Raw genomic sequence first — 14938 nt, 5'->3', positions numbered from 1 at the left:
GGAGGAATTGGAGGTATAGGATTGTAGAGTTCTTATACTCTACATGAAGTCACATCATATTTGAAGGTAGGCTGATAAATCCTAGGGAAACAACTAAAAATATAACAAAAGGTATATTTAGTAAGCCAGTAATAGAGGTAAAATGGAATTTAAAAAAATAACCTACATTTTTGTACAGATATGTAAAAATTGTGATGGAGGAAATTGTGAAAATCCTGGTAAAAATGTTGACTGTACAGAAAGAATGGGGTGAGCACAGAATGTGAAGAAGATAAAGCTGGAAAAGCATGTAAGATGCTGATTATGAAAAATTTTATAAACTGGTCTAGATTAGTGATATTGAATATTTAAGAAAATAACACCTTTTCTCATCAACTTAATAAATAAAGATTTTTCACTTTAAGCTGATTTCATGGTGCTTATTTATATATACTATTTCTTTAGATGATAAATAGGGTTGTGATAAGTTTATGAGGTTCACAAGGATGCTTGTATGCTCTTCTCTTAAGAAGGCAGGTTAGTTTGGGATGCGGGTGGCTCAGTGGTTGAGCATCTGCCTTCTGCTCAGGGAGGGATCAGTCAGGGGATTGAGTCCCCCATCGGGCTCTCACCGAGGAGCCTGCTTTTCACTCTGCCTGCCCCTCTCGTGGTGTCTCTCATGAATAAATAAAAAAAAGATCTTTTTAAAAAAAGAGGGCAAATTACTTCATTTCAAACTTTTGAAGAAAGGGTGGCTTAGTCATAGGCATGATGCTTGTTTTCAAACAGAAACCTAGTTCTTTTGTGAAGGGGATATCTTTTTGTGGCTTACCTTGTGTCCTTTTCTCTGATTCCATCTTCTTGCTATGGATCACAGTATGCCAAGCCATGTGGTTTGGGTGGGATGGACCTCTCAGCTCCAAGGACAGGCTCCGAAGGGCATAAGCCAATCAGCATGTCCTTTCCCCACCCCCCACTCTGGGTCACAGCACTTGGCTCTGGGATGGGCAAATAAACCAGATCAAACTAATCAAGAGAAAACTAAAGGATTTTGGTTAAGTTATATCAGTGAGCAGATTTTTTTAAGTGTGAACATGGAAGTTTCTGGGACTACCAGGGATCAGTATGTCTGAGGATGAAGCTCTGTTCTGAGGTTAAAAGAGGTTGTCTGGCACCACAATGAGACTTGAGTAAAACTTCCCCTGCAGTTGGATCAGTTAATAACTTAATATATCATCTTTTAAAAAGTCTAACCAGATTGGTTATGGCTTAGCAACTAAAAGCATCTTGTGTGTGGAACTTTTTATTTTAATTAAATTTTACTTCATTCTTGCTTCTTTCTCTGTTCAAAATCTTTACAATATTTTCCCTCCCTTCACCCTTCTTAGACATCATTTCTAGCCTTCTTTTGGATAAAAGGTCAGTGGTCTCCCCATTTTCTCACAGGTATCACTTATTCCAATTGACATTTACACTTGAGTAAACCTTAAACTTCTCTGACCTTTTTTTAAAAGCGAGCTTTTTAAAGAGATATTTTGTCTGTTTTAAAACAGTACATTATTGTTGCTTTTCTTTGTAAAAGGCCACATCACTCCTTCCAGATTTTTGGATGCTTTATGTGCCTATTTAGATTTTCCCCCTCTTAAAAGTGGGGATCTCCTCTTTTTCTTTCTTTTCCCCTGCAGCGTGGGATGCAGATGTTTTGTAGACACATGGAAACTACTTAACGGTAATTAAAAAATATTTAGCCATTTTCACACACCATTCTTAGCCATGTGAAATAAATAAGAGAATAAATCAGCCCTTAAATATTCCATTTAGTGTTGAAAATGAAAAACAACAGATGTAGGTATTCGAGTGGGATGAAATACTCATAGATGTAAGTCTTAAGTCTTGCCTTGTTTGCAAATCCAGTTCAGTTTGAGCAAGACATGCTGAGCCATTTCCCTTAGCTAACTTTTGGAAATGCATAGGAAAAAGATGAATGAGACACAGATTCAGAATCTTCCTGCCATGGTTGGACCTAAAAACGTCTTCAATCTGTCTGAATTCCAAATTCCTCTTTCCACTGGGAGATGATGTTTCTTGCTTGACTTGTCTGTTGTTCAGCTCCATCAAGCCCTTCCTATTGCCCCTTCTCTTTCAATGGCATCTTGGGTGATGCTGCTCCAGGCACTGTGACACATGGTTTACAGGTTTGGAGGGTTAGGAACTTGTCTGGGCCCTCAGCTCATGAGTGGTAGAGCTGAAGTCCACATTGAGGCTCATCCAAGTCCAGAACCCACATGCTAACTGTGGCTGAGCACCTCCATTCACTTTCACTGAGGGCCCTAGGCTAATAAGGCAAATGTCTCTGAGTAAATAGATAAAATATTTCATAATGGATGAATCTATAAGACAAAGACCAATCTCACACGAATTGATTTCGTGCTGCTGCAATAGGGAACTATTGGGGAACTACTGGGGGTAGGTGGTATTCCTATAATCATAATCTGTTAGGCCAGCAACTCCCCCTGGGGTGTTTATGTCCATAAAAACTTTGGTTTCTGTAAAGTCTTTCCCCTGATGTGTCCTCTAGTATTTTTAAAGTCTTTTCTCTAATGTTATTTGCTGTTATTTATTTAGTCCCCAGATCTTATAAATAAATACATTTCATAAATTTAGAAATATTACCAACAAGTCATTCAGAATAACAGCCAACCTGAGCATTAAACTATTACTGGAGAAGAGGCTCCCGAGACCCCTAACCTGGTATCTCTAGGAACCTGTAACCTCTATCTTTCTTCATATTTAGGGTATCTTTGCATCTTGTTTACTTTTTTCTTTATACTCAAGGGAATTTGAGAGATCTTAGATTCTTAAGCTGCCTGAATTCTCTGACATGTCAGCCGAAGCTTGTCATTCTCTGTTACCCAAAGACATCTCCCCATTCCTCTATCCATTCCTCTCTTTCAATGTCACTAGTCCATATCTTGGTAAGTTCTGGCTAATAAAACTCCACACCCTCCTTCTTTGAAGCGCTTGCTGGTAGACAGACTTGTGTTCTAGGGTCTGGTATCTATTATTTAGCTCAGGAGACTACATAACAGAACTGCTCAGAACAGAAAGTTATGCACCAGAATAACCTTAGGCCAGGCCCCCCAGTGCTTGCTAGAGTTTCTGATTTTCCATATAGCTTGAGTGGAGCTTTAATGTCCAGACTTTGAACACTGGTACTTCTCTACAGTTGAACCCATCAGGACTGGGTATGTAGTAGAGCCCTCTGTAAGAGCCATCTGTGGAAAGGGGATATATCACCAACCAGCCTTCAAGCTTCTGATTCTGAGGCATGAAAATTGGATGTAATGGAGCAAAACTTTTTATTGGACCAGTCTTTACTGCCAGGCTAATGGCAAGAGGCTTGTTGTTATTGGTCCACAGGGAACTTTGAAACCAAATCAGTCCCTTCCAGGTGTTCTTTTGGAATAGCAGAGGACTGATTCTCACTAGAAATCCCCACATGCTGGGCCTGGCATGGGAGAATTTTCCAATGAATACCCTCCTCCCAGAGAGATGGGAACCCCTGCAGAGAGGTCACCCCCTTACTTAGGGCATATGCAGAGATGGGATACCAACCCATGTGGAGTCAATTCACAAAGGCTCAGATTTCAACCTTTGTGATATTTTATATCTTCGAGTCTAAGAATTTCTCCTGTTAGACGTTTACTTATTGGACTTAAAATCTTTGGATATATTTTCATTGAAGACCTTTGAAAACCATGTCCTGAGTTAGGTTCCGCAAGGGCATTGCTATGCAATGATTGATTAATGTTTCACCAATACATCCTAGTTTGTGCTAAAAGCTGTTATTTCATGATTCTACTATATAAAAATACAGTAACCAAGGGAACAAATAATCCAAAAGTGAGGTTTATCTGGAGGGTGAGTGTTATTAAAATCATTTTACTCCAGTTTGTTAACATACAGCATAGTATTAGTTTTAGGTGTAGGATTTAGTGATTCACTAGTTAGAATTTAAACAAAAACTTGGAAGAAAAAAATCATTTTATTCCACAACTGGTTAAAGTGAGAGAAAATGTCTTCATAATGTTACCTTCATTAAAACAAGGCAGAAGAGGGGAAAAATATTGCTTACGTCAATCTCATGACATACTACTCTGACTTAATGAGGAAACTGCATTTCTAATAGTAACGATTATTTTGCTTGCTTTCATGGAAGAAAGGTTATTGAGGATTCTCCAACTCCCTGGGGAATCACTTATGAAGTGAAGTATTTTACACGTTAGGTACACCATAAATCTTGTTGACCTTCCTGCACTTAGAGGCATTTAAAGGTGCATCATTCCTGTTTCCTTGGGACTAACATTCAAACAAAGTCACTCACCAGTTATTAAGAACTTCTAGATACCTGGCTCTACCATCAGACAGAGTGAAGTAATGTGGCTATTTCTAGTGAATAGTGACAGATTGGTTTTTCGGGAGGCAGAATTTTAAACCAATTGTCCTTATGAATTTGATTTACCAAATGGTTTATAGAAACAATTTGGGTTCTAATATGTTTGCACATTTTCCTAATGTGAACATGAGAAGCAGATATGTTGCAGAACTGGCATACGCCACCAATTTTAATGTCTTCAAGAGGAGAAAGGACATAAATATGAACCTGATTGTGAGCTCATTGGGGGCAGGAATCTGTAGTTTATCTTTTTGTATCCTTAGCACCTAGTAGTCCCTCATCCATCTAACAACTATTTCATCCAACAAATATTTACTGAGGACCTACTGTGTGCCAGGCACCATAGGATGAGGATATAGAAGTGAACAAAACAGAATCTCTGCTTGTATGGGGCTAGTATTCTCAAGAAGAATGAGGCTAAAAAATTAGAATATAATACATCAGGTAGGAGAAAAAACAGGGGAATAAGGATAGAGAATGAAGAGAGGGATGTCTGTGCTCTTTTCTGTAGGTGGCTTCTCTGCTGTGGTGACATTTGAATAGAGACTGAAGGAAGCGCGGAAAGCAGCCACTTTGTTATGGGGGGAAGAGAGTTCCAGGTAGAGGGAACAGCGGATGCAAAGGCCCTGAAGTAAGAGTGTGTTCAATATGTTTAAATGACAGCAGTAAGACAAGAGGGGTGGAGTGGAGGGAAGAAGGTCAGAGGAGGAGGTAGGACAAGAGTTTAGAGGTCTTGTAGGAAGAGCACAGGCTACATAGGTGGAGCATGTTAAGGGTAGGATTCTGGACTTTGAGTGTGATGGCAACCTTGGGAGTGGGGTGCTGGATGGGGAGTGTGGTGACTGATCCATGTTTAAGAAGTCTCTCCATTGCTATATGCAATAATGGAAGCAGGTAAGGCTGTTAGGAGGCTCTTGCAGCAGATCCATGGAGGAATGATGGTGAATTGATGGTAGAGGTGGTGATCACCTCTTAGCAGAGAGCATTATGTACATGCAGTGCTCAATCAGTAAGTATTTATAGTTTTCATTCACATGAATCCCAATCTTCTTCCACTCTATTATCTGTAAAAACTGGCCTTATCAAGGCAAATGTTTTTTACTTCCACTCTTATGTTCTTTTTCAAAGACTTTTTAAGTGTATTGTTTTCAGACTACAGAAAAAGGGACATCTTCTTAGAAGTTCCAAATGTGAAAAAAAGAGCAATAACTTAAAAGGAGTTTTTAAGAATTAAGATTAATACACCTTTGTAGTCTGCTAATATACCCATCATGTCTGCTGTTTGAAAGCCACTGCCTATTCTCCACTTTTTTTTAATAAGGAAATTAAAAAAAAATTAAAAAAAATATTTGACAGACAGACACACACACACACACACACACACACACCCCACAAGTAGGCAGAGCAGCAGGCAGAGGGAGAGGGAGAGGCTCCCCATTGAGCAGAGAGCCTGATGAGGGGCTCGATCCCAGCACCCTGGGATCATGACCTGAGCCAAAGGTAGATACTTGACCAACTGAACCACCTAGGTGCTACTAACTAAAGAGATTTTTAAATCATTGCGCTATACTTTCTAAGTCCTGGTCAAAGCTTTGCTACAAATGATCTTTCCTGTTATACTGATCCTCCTCAACCTGTCAAAGGTGAATGTCTCCCATCTTTGTTTTCAATGGAACACAAGCCAAGATGGTTCTCACCAAAGGCCTTTTTTATTTCCATCAGCATCTCTGATGATGATCAGTAATAAAGTCAGCTCAGCTCTGGAAACTCAGAAGTTAACCAGTTGATTTGCTTTAATCCTCATAATGTGGTTGTCTGGCTACAGTAAAGGCAAAATGTCTGAAGGGCGACAGAGGTCTTTTTAATGGGGTGGCTGACAATTTAGAAATACGGTAACATAGTGAGGATTTCAAAGTGTGTAGCCCATTGATCTCAATTACAGTAGTGTTGCATTATACAGGCACTTGATTGAGGGCAGTGATACTTCAGTTTAAATGTGCATTAGAGTCACCTGGAGGGCTTGTGAAACTGTGAATTGCTGGCCTCTGTCTTCAGAATTTCAGATTCAGTTGGTCTGGGGTAGGGCCTGAGATTTTGCATTATTATCAAGTTTACAGGAGACACCAATGGCAGGGACCAGGCTTTGAGAACCATGGAGCTAGAGAAATTCACCTCTGAGGGAGACCGAAAGAGAAAGAGAGAGACAGAGGACTCTCAAAGAAATAGAAGCACTGATCTTTTTCTTTGAGACATTTATAACCAAATTTATGCTGGAGAAAAATACTGCCATTTATTCTAAAATAAATGCATGCCAGGTAATAGAGGGTAAGTTGTCCTGAGTGTTGAGTTAAAGGATAGAGCTGGAAGGACAGAGACAGGAGTCTGAAGCCAGGTCACTGAGGACTTGGAGGGGTGAAGGCAGTTGTGGTTGGGTTGAAGGTGGGAGTAAAATCTCATTGGCATGTGGTGAGAAAGAGAATGTGTGTGGATAGGGGGACTGGGAATTTAGGGACCTGGCTGGCTATATGGCAAAGACCAATTTGGGGAGGCCAAAGGAATGGATTTTGGAAACAGGCCAAATGAGGATGAAGCCAAAGAGTCTTTGAACCCTGGAGAATGTAGATTGGTCAATCATAGCAAAAGTAAAACAAAAAAGATTCCTTAAGGAAAAAGCATAAAGATGTGCCTGAGTACCTGGTTAATGAGAGGGGCATGCGTGCCTCAGATTTCTTTTTCTGCTGAAAGAGACATTACCTTATGAATAGCAACAAATGGTTACAAGCTCTACGTAGGTGATGTAGTTATGCTTTTAAACATTGAGGAAGGAGCATCCATTATAAAAACTAAAGGGAAGGGTAAAAATATTAACATTCTATAAAAAGGCTGCAGCACCTGATTGAAGCAGGTGTGCTAAATGCCTTAGTTTTTATTTATTTATTCATTTATAGTCTCAAGTATTGTGATTTGGAAAATTGACTTTCACAACAGGCAAAAAGAGCGGTTGGGAATTCTAATAATACTCTAACAATGTGTGTTTGCCTTTTATTTTCAAGGACAATAAAATCATGAGGACATTTGTTGGCCTTCTGTTGCAGCTCTTGGAATTTGTGAACATACAAAGATTTTGATAATAGGCATTTTAAGTAAGCAGATGATCTTCCAGACATAAATAGCTCTCAAGTTATTTTAGGGGCAATAGCCATGGAAGTGATGGGAAATGAGAGTTTATTTATTTTTTATTTTTTATTTTTTTGGGAAATGAGAGTTTAATAGCAATAATAAGCATTTCAATAACATGATAACAGTTGTGATCAATATCTGTTAAGTGATGATTTTGTGTCAGGCCTTGTGTGTGGCTCCACACACATACAGAAACACTTAAGAACAACTTCATCGAGGTATAATTATATATCATAACATTTAGTCAGTGTGAATGTACAGTTCAGTGATTTGAGTAAAATATAGACGTGAGTACTGACTGTATCACGGTCCTGTTTTAGAACACCGCTATCACTCCAAGTTCTTCTCTGGTGCCTGGTTGTAATCAATTTCATCTCCACTCCCAGCCCTGGACTGCTTTACTTTCTGTCTCTATGGATTTGCCTTTTCTGGATATTGCATATAAATAGAATTATACAGTATGTAGTCTTTTCAGTCTAGCTTCTTTCACGTAGCCTAAGTTTTTTAGATCCACCCATGTAGTACCAAGTGCCAGCTTTCCATTCATTTTTATTATCAAATAGTATTTTATTATGTAGTTATACAACTTTTTGTTTGTCCTTTCACAAATTGATGGGCATTTGGAATTTTTCCAGTTTGAGATTATTATGAATGCCAGTATGACTATTTGCTCATGTGTCTCTGCACATACATAAAATTTTAATCATCCCAATTACCCTATGGTTTAAACCATGATAATTTTTTTCTCTAGATACTGAAACTGAAGGTCAAGAAATTATGAAACTTGCCCAAGGCAATAAATGCAACATGGATAATATTTTAAAAAATTATTAAGTGCACTTTCTTCTTTGTCACTTCCATATAGTTTGCTGACTCCCCAGCTAAGTCCTGAGTGACTCATCTACTTCAGGTTGAGGTGGCGGTATAAGGAACATTATAGCAGAAATGCAAAGGTAATAGAATAAGTTAATCAGCTTCTGATACTTAGCATAAGATTTTGGGACAAGGCAGTAAGATTAAAAGCCAGGTTTTAGAAGGAGGGGGTGTAGGGAGAGAAGAGGATAGGACATTTATTTATTTTTAATTTATTTTTAGCATATCAAGAGGACAACTTGGAAGGTTTAGGTCATAGTTTCTTTCATGGAGTGGAGAAGAAACCTCTTCGACCTGTTGGCTAGGTTGTTTGGCATCCTGCTCCATGTTGGGATGAGGATATGGCAAAGTGTGATGATGAGAATAGTAGGATCCTGCTCCTCTGACCAGGGCTTTTATGAAGAGAAGTGGCAAGAGCTGGGCATGTGGGTCCCAATCTCTCCACTATGGGCTTTGGGTCGGATGGAGCAGGGGTGGGTGGACTTAGTGGAGGAGGTGACCAGGTCAAGGGCTTTGGACTCAAGGTGAATATGGGGCTCTGGGCAGAGATTGCCTTCAGGCTGCCCGGCTCCAAACTGAGGGAGAGCCGTATCAAGGAAAGCTTGGCAACACAGCATGGTTAGGCAAACAGAAGGCCAAAGATAGCTTTCTAAGTCACCTTCAGTGTCCTTGTGGTGTGAAGGGACCCCTGACATTCCCACTGCTTCTGAGAGTGCTTCCTGTCATTAGTGGTCTGAGGGACATCAACCTGCATGAAGGAGGATGCTGGTGGACTGCCCACTTCTAAGCTCTGGATGGGAAGATGTGACCGGGACTAGCAGCTTTAGCAAGAGCTGCAGTGAGGATCTCTCTAGGTTATCATCGATAGAGACCAGACACAGATGCATCAGGCACTGATTTCAACAGTAGCAGGATGCTCAAGGGATAGAACTGCTAACAACTATGAGATCCCCAAGTGGCTGGCTTATACCCAAAGTCAATATGAGACCAGAGTACTCTTGCCCTAGGGCTGGGGCTAGTGTGATGGCCATGAGGTGCTTAGGTCACACAATTTTAGGAGGTACTTGCTTCTCCAAGTTTACATAAATCTGCCTCCCATATTCCTGTTCAACATCTTGGGAGGGAGGGTGAACCTCATCTAATGAATTTTAAAGTACTGCATGTGTGTAGGTTTGCTGGAATAGACTGAATCTAGGGTGTGTCTTTTGTTTGCTTGTTTCCCACTACCCAGGTCTTGTGCTCTTTCTTGTGTGGAAGAGCAGGTCTGGTAGGGAGATGGATAAAGAAACGCCATTTTCTTGGCACATGGGACAGCAACGTATCCTAACCATGTATCACTAGTGAGTCATGGGGCTGGGATTTGAAATCACATTTGCCTGAATCTAGAGCTCACTGGGATGACCGTGGGAAGGAGTTTTGCTCCCTGGGATCCTTTTCTAAAAGGTAGTAGCAGGAAGACAAATAAAATTCCTTACTTTTCCACAGAATTCAATTCTATGAATCTCTGGACCCAGAGACTCAATGATAGGCTTTGCAGATGGTAATAATAATAATAACTAACATGTTTTGAGAGCTAAGTATGTCCCAGGTGTTCTAGGTGCTTTATCCGTATTAACCCACTGACTCTTCACACCACCTTGTGTGGTGTTGTATGCTATCTTTGTTTTACAGAGGAAGAAACTGAGACACAGAGAGGTGCAGTGCTTCCTCAAGGTCATGCAGCATATAAACAGTCGTGAGCAAAGTCCTCTGGATGTGGAGTCCATCCTCAGGATCACTTCAGCATGAAGGTAGCTGACTTAGATGGTGCCATCTTTTGTTGTGTAGCCCTTCTTGTTTTGCCAACAACTTTCAAAAGTGGTCTTATTTTGCCCTGATGACAGGGTTAGCTGTTAACAGGGATAGGAGGCAAAGTTGCCAGTTTATATCTGAGGTAACCATGATGTCAACAGCAGCTTGAAATTGTCAGAATTGCTCATGCTCAGACTATGGGGAAAAGAACTTTAGGGTGTACAGAGGCCCACAGGGAGGCATCATGGAGGACACTAAATGCTGTGTCAGGGAGTTTGGTGGGGAAAGTTACATACAGATAAATCAGAGACGAAAAAGGAAAGAAAAGAAATGGAAGACATAGTTGAGTTGACAGTGTGTTCAATCATTAGCTCTCGATACGATTCTGTCTGGATCTTGAAAAAGAAAATAAAAAGCTGTGGAATGTGTCAGCTTTCTGGAAAGTCCCATAACCACATCCTTCTTGTCATCAATTCTCATTAAAGGTTGGTTGAACCTAAAGAAAATGCCAGTTTTGCTAATTACTAAAGATATTTAAAGAATCATCTCCATCGTACAGTGTTAGATGAAGCAAATAAATGGCAGCAGAGATTGATTAATGACCAGAGCCAACATGAGGTAATCAATCACAAAAGTCATTTACTCCAGGGCATTCAACAGAGAAACGTTTTCTAAAATGTGGCATATGAAATGGTTTTTGGTCCTATCCAAAATGAATACTTTCATTTTAATAGTGATAATTTTTATTGTATTAGAGGAATATTGATTTCCTATTTACGGGGATAGTATACCTAAATAGTTAAGTAAAAATTGACTTGATCTAAAGAAAAATTTAAATAATGATACAGGTAGTATATCAATATGGGAAAAATCACAAAGATGGTATATAGATGACCAGGGTTTGGGGAACACTGTGTTAATGTCACAAAGACCAACCAGTTATATAATAACTCAAAAGTGAGGAGAAGATATTTTATTCCCTTCCTATGCTACTCTCATCTTTTATTCAGGGTTTACTATATATCAGGCACTGCACCAAATATTTTACTCATATTAGCTCCTTTTATCTTATAACAGTTGTCATCTGAGAGTCCTCTTCATACAGCAGAACTCTGATTTTATGGGGATGGTAATGACTCAAGCAGAAAGACTACATTCCCAGGTTGCTTTGCAACCAGAACCATGTGACTATTCTGACAGATGAGCTATAAGTGAGAGTGCTGTGTGGAATCTTTTTTTTTTTTTTTTTTTTTAATTTATTTTTTTATTGGTGTTCAATTTACTAACATACAGAATAACACCCAGTGCCCGTCACCCATTCACTCCCACCCCCCGCCCTCCTCCCCTTCCAACACCCCTAGTTCGTTTCCCAGAGTTAGCAGTCTTTACGTTCTGTCTCCCTTTCTGACACTTCCCACACATTTCTTCTCCCTTCCCTTATATTCCCTTTCACTATTATTTATATTCCCCAAATGAATGAGAACATATAATGTTTGTCCTTCTCCGACTGACTTACTTCACTCAGCATAATACCCTCCAGTTCCATCCACGTTGAAGCAAATGGTGGGTATTTGTCATTTCTAATAGCTGAGTAATATTCCATTGTATACATAAACCACATCTTCTTTATCCATTCATCTTTCGTTGGACACCGAGGCTCCTTCCACAGTTTGGCTATCGTGGCCATTGCTGCTAGAAACATCGGGGTGCATGTGTCCCGGCATTTCATTGCATTTGTATCTTTGGGGTAAATCCCCAACAGTGCAATTGCTGGGTCGTAGGGCAGGTCTATTTTTAACTGTTTGAGGAACCTCCACACAGTTTTCCAGAGTGGCTGCACCAGTTCACATTCCCACCAACAGTGTAAGAGGGTTCCCTTTTCTCCGCATCCTCTCCAACATTTGTTGTTTCCTGCCTTGTTAATTTTCCCCATTCTCACTGGTGTGAGGTGGTATCTCATTGTAGTTTTCATTTGTATTTCCCTGATGGCAAGTGATGCAGAGCATTTTCTCATGTGCATGTTGGCCATGTCTATGTCTTCCTCTGTGAGATTTCTGTTCATGTCTTTTGCCCATTTCATGATTGGATTGTTTGTTTCTTTGGTGTTGAGTTTAATAAGTTCTTTATAGATCTTGGAAACTAGCCCTTTATCTGATATGTCATTTGCAAATATATTCTCCCATTCTGTAGGTTGTCTTTGAGTTTTGTTGACTGTATCCTTTGCTGTGCAAAAGCTTCTTATCTTGATGAAGTCCCAATAGTTCATTTTTGCTTTTGTTTCTTTTGCCTTCGTGGATGTATCTTGCAAGAAGTTACTATGGCCGAGTTCAAAAAGGGTGTTGCCTGTGTTCTCCTCTAGGATTTTGATGGAATCTTGTCTCACATTTAGATCTTTCATCCATTTTGAGTTTATCTTTGTGCATGGTGAAAGAGAGTGGTCTAGTTTCATTCTTCTGCATGTGGATGTCCAATTTTCCCAGCACCATTTATTGAAGAGACTGTCTTTCTTCCAATGGATAGTCTTTCCTCCTTTATCGAATATTAGTTGCCCATAAAGTTCAGGGTCCACTTCTGGATTCTCTATTCTGTTCCACTGATCTATGTGTCTGTTTTTGTGCCAGTACCACACTGTCTTGATGACCACAGCTTTGTAGTACAACCTGAAATCTGGCATTGTGATGCCCCCAGATATGGTTTTCTTTTTTAAAATTCCCCTGGCTATTCGGGGTCTTTTCTGATTCCACACAAATCTTAAAATAATTTGTTCTAACTCTCTGAAGAAAGTTCATGGTATTTTGATAGGGATTGCATTAAACGTGTATATTGCCCTGGGTAACATTGACATTTTCACAATATTAATTCTGCCAATCCATGAGCATGGAATATTTTTCCATCTCTTTGTGTCTTCCTCAATTTCTTTCAGAAGTGTTCTATAGTTTTGAGGGTATAGATCCTTTACATCTTTGGTGAGGTTTATTCCTAGGTATCTTATGCTTTTGGGTGCAATTGTAAATGGGATTGACTCCTTAATTTCTCTTTCTTCAGTCTCATTGTTAGTGTATAGAAATGCCACTGACTTCTGGGCATTGATTTTGTATCCTGCCACGCTACCGAATTGCTGTATGAGTTCTAGCAATCTTGGGGTGGAGACTTTTGGGTTTTCTATGTAGAGTATCATGTCATCGGCGAAGAGGGAGAGTTTGACTTCTTCTTTGCCAATTTGAATGCCTTTAATGTCTTTTTGTTGTCTGATTGCTGAGGCTAGGACTTCCAGTACTATGTTGAATAGCAGTGGTGAGAGTGGACATCCCTGTCTTGTTCCTGATCTTAGGGGAAAGGCTCCCAGTGCTTCCCCATTGAGAATGATATTTGCTGTGGGCTTTTCGTAGATGGCTTTTAAGATGTCGAGGAATGTTCCCTCTATCCCCACACTCTGAAGAGTTTTGATCAGGAATGGATGCTGTATTTTGTCAAATGCTTTCTCTGCATCCAATGAGAGGATCATATGGTTCTTGGTTTTTCTCTTGCTGATATGATGAATCACATTGATTGTTTTACGGGTGTTGAACCAGCCTTGTGTCCCAGGGATAAATCCTACTTGGTCATGGTGAATAATTTTCTTAATGTACTGTTGGATCCTATTGGCCAGTATCTTGTTGAGAATTTTTGCATCCATGTTCATCAGGGATATTGGTCTGTAATTCTCCTTTTTGGCGGGGTCTTTGTCTGGCTTTGGAATTGCTGTGTGGAATCTTTAACACTGGCTGCTTAAATGGAGTTACTCATGTGGCAGAAGTGCCCGTTGTCCTTCTCTTCTTCTCTTGCAGCCTGAAATGCCTTTGTGATGGCCGACAATCCAGTAGTCATGTTGGAACAAGTTAAGTTTGAGGATAGGGGTAAATGGGAGGAGGGTGGGATGGTTGGACCCTGATGGGCTCTGGTGACCATGGAGCTGTACCTTCTCCTGCATTGGTGGTACTATTTTTAGTTGAAAAAGCCTGCTATGACTTTCCTCTGTGTCAGTAATAAGTTCAAATCTTTAGTTTCCAGGACACAGTTTGTTTAAATGCTTTGCCCTAATATTGTACCTAAAGAGATGACAGCATGTTAAGAGGTGTCCATCTTGCAGCAACTGGAGCTGAATCATACCTCTGAAAAGCAGGAAATTTTGTCTTTTGCATCTGTTAATTTGGTTCAGAAGGCAAAACCCTGCTACCTGGATACTTTAGTTTGTTAATGTTAGATTACTGATTTGCAGGCCTATATCAGAGAAATAAGACAAATCTATTTTAATTTATTAGCATTGATGTCCCAAACTCTTCCCCTTCCACTGAAAACGCTAACAAGAGTTTGATGATCGCAGAGTATTGGGGGTCTGTATCCATCTTGCCATTCTCCACTGGGGGAAAGAAGCCTGAGAATCTATCTTGGGAATCCCTACTTTCAGTCTTCATGTGGATTTTCTGAGAATGCTTTGTAGCCTAACTTCCAAAACTGGCATTTGGAAACCCCCGGACAGTATCTAACTAGCTAAATTGTATTATTTTGGGTTTTGCTTGATGTTCCTTAGGTTCACAGCATAGATTTTTTCACAACACTATGTTCATTCTGTTTTGCTGTACCAGGCTTTCCCCTTTTAAGTATCCCATCGAGGACATG

The 14938-nt window shown here is 39.9% G+C and overlaps 1 long non-coding RNA gene across 1 annotated transcript in view; it reads left to right on the top strand.

Annotated features, from left to right (window-relative positions):
• The window catches only part of LOC140631586 (uncharacterized), a 63124-nt gene extending 52528 nt beyond the window's left edge, over positions 1-10596 (top strand). The window contains exon 4 of the long non-coding RNA XR_012029125.1: positions 10160-10596. This is a non-coding gene — a long non-coding RNA (uncharacterized lncRNA). The remainder of the gene's footprint in view (positions 1-10159) is intronic.
• Positions 10597-14938: the final 4342 nt, after the last annotated feature.

This window comes from Canis lupus, chromosome 4 (assembly GCF_048164855.1).
Source record: "Canis lupus baileyi chromosome 4, mCanLup2.hap1, whole genome shotgun sequence".
NCBI lineage: Eukaryota > Metazoa > Chordata > Mammalia > Carnivora > Canidae > Canis > Canis lupus.
Note: the sequence above shows the minus strand (reverse complement) of the source record. Positions and strands in the feature narration are given on the sequence as shown.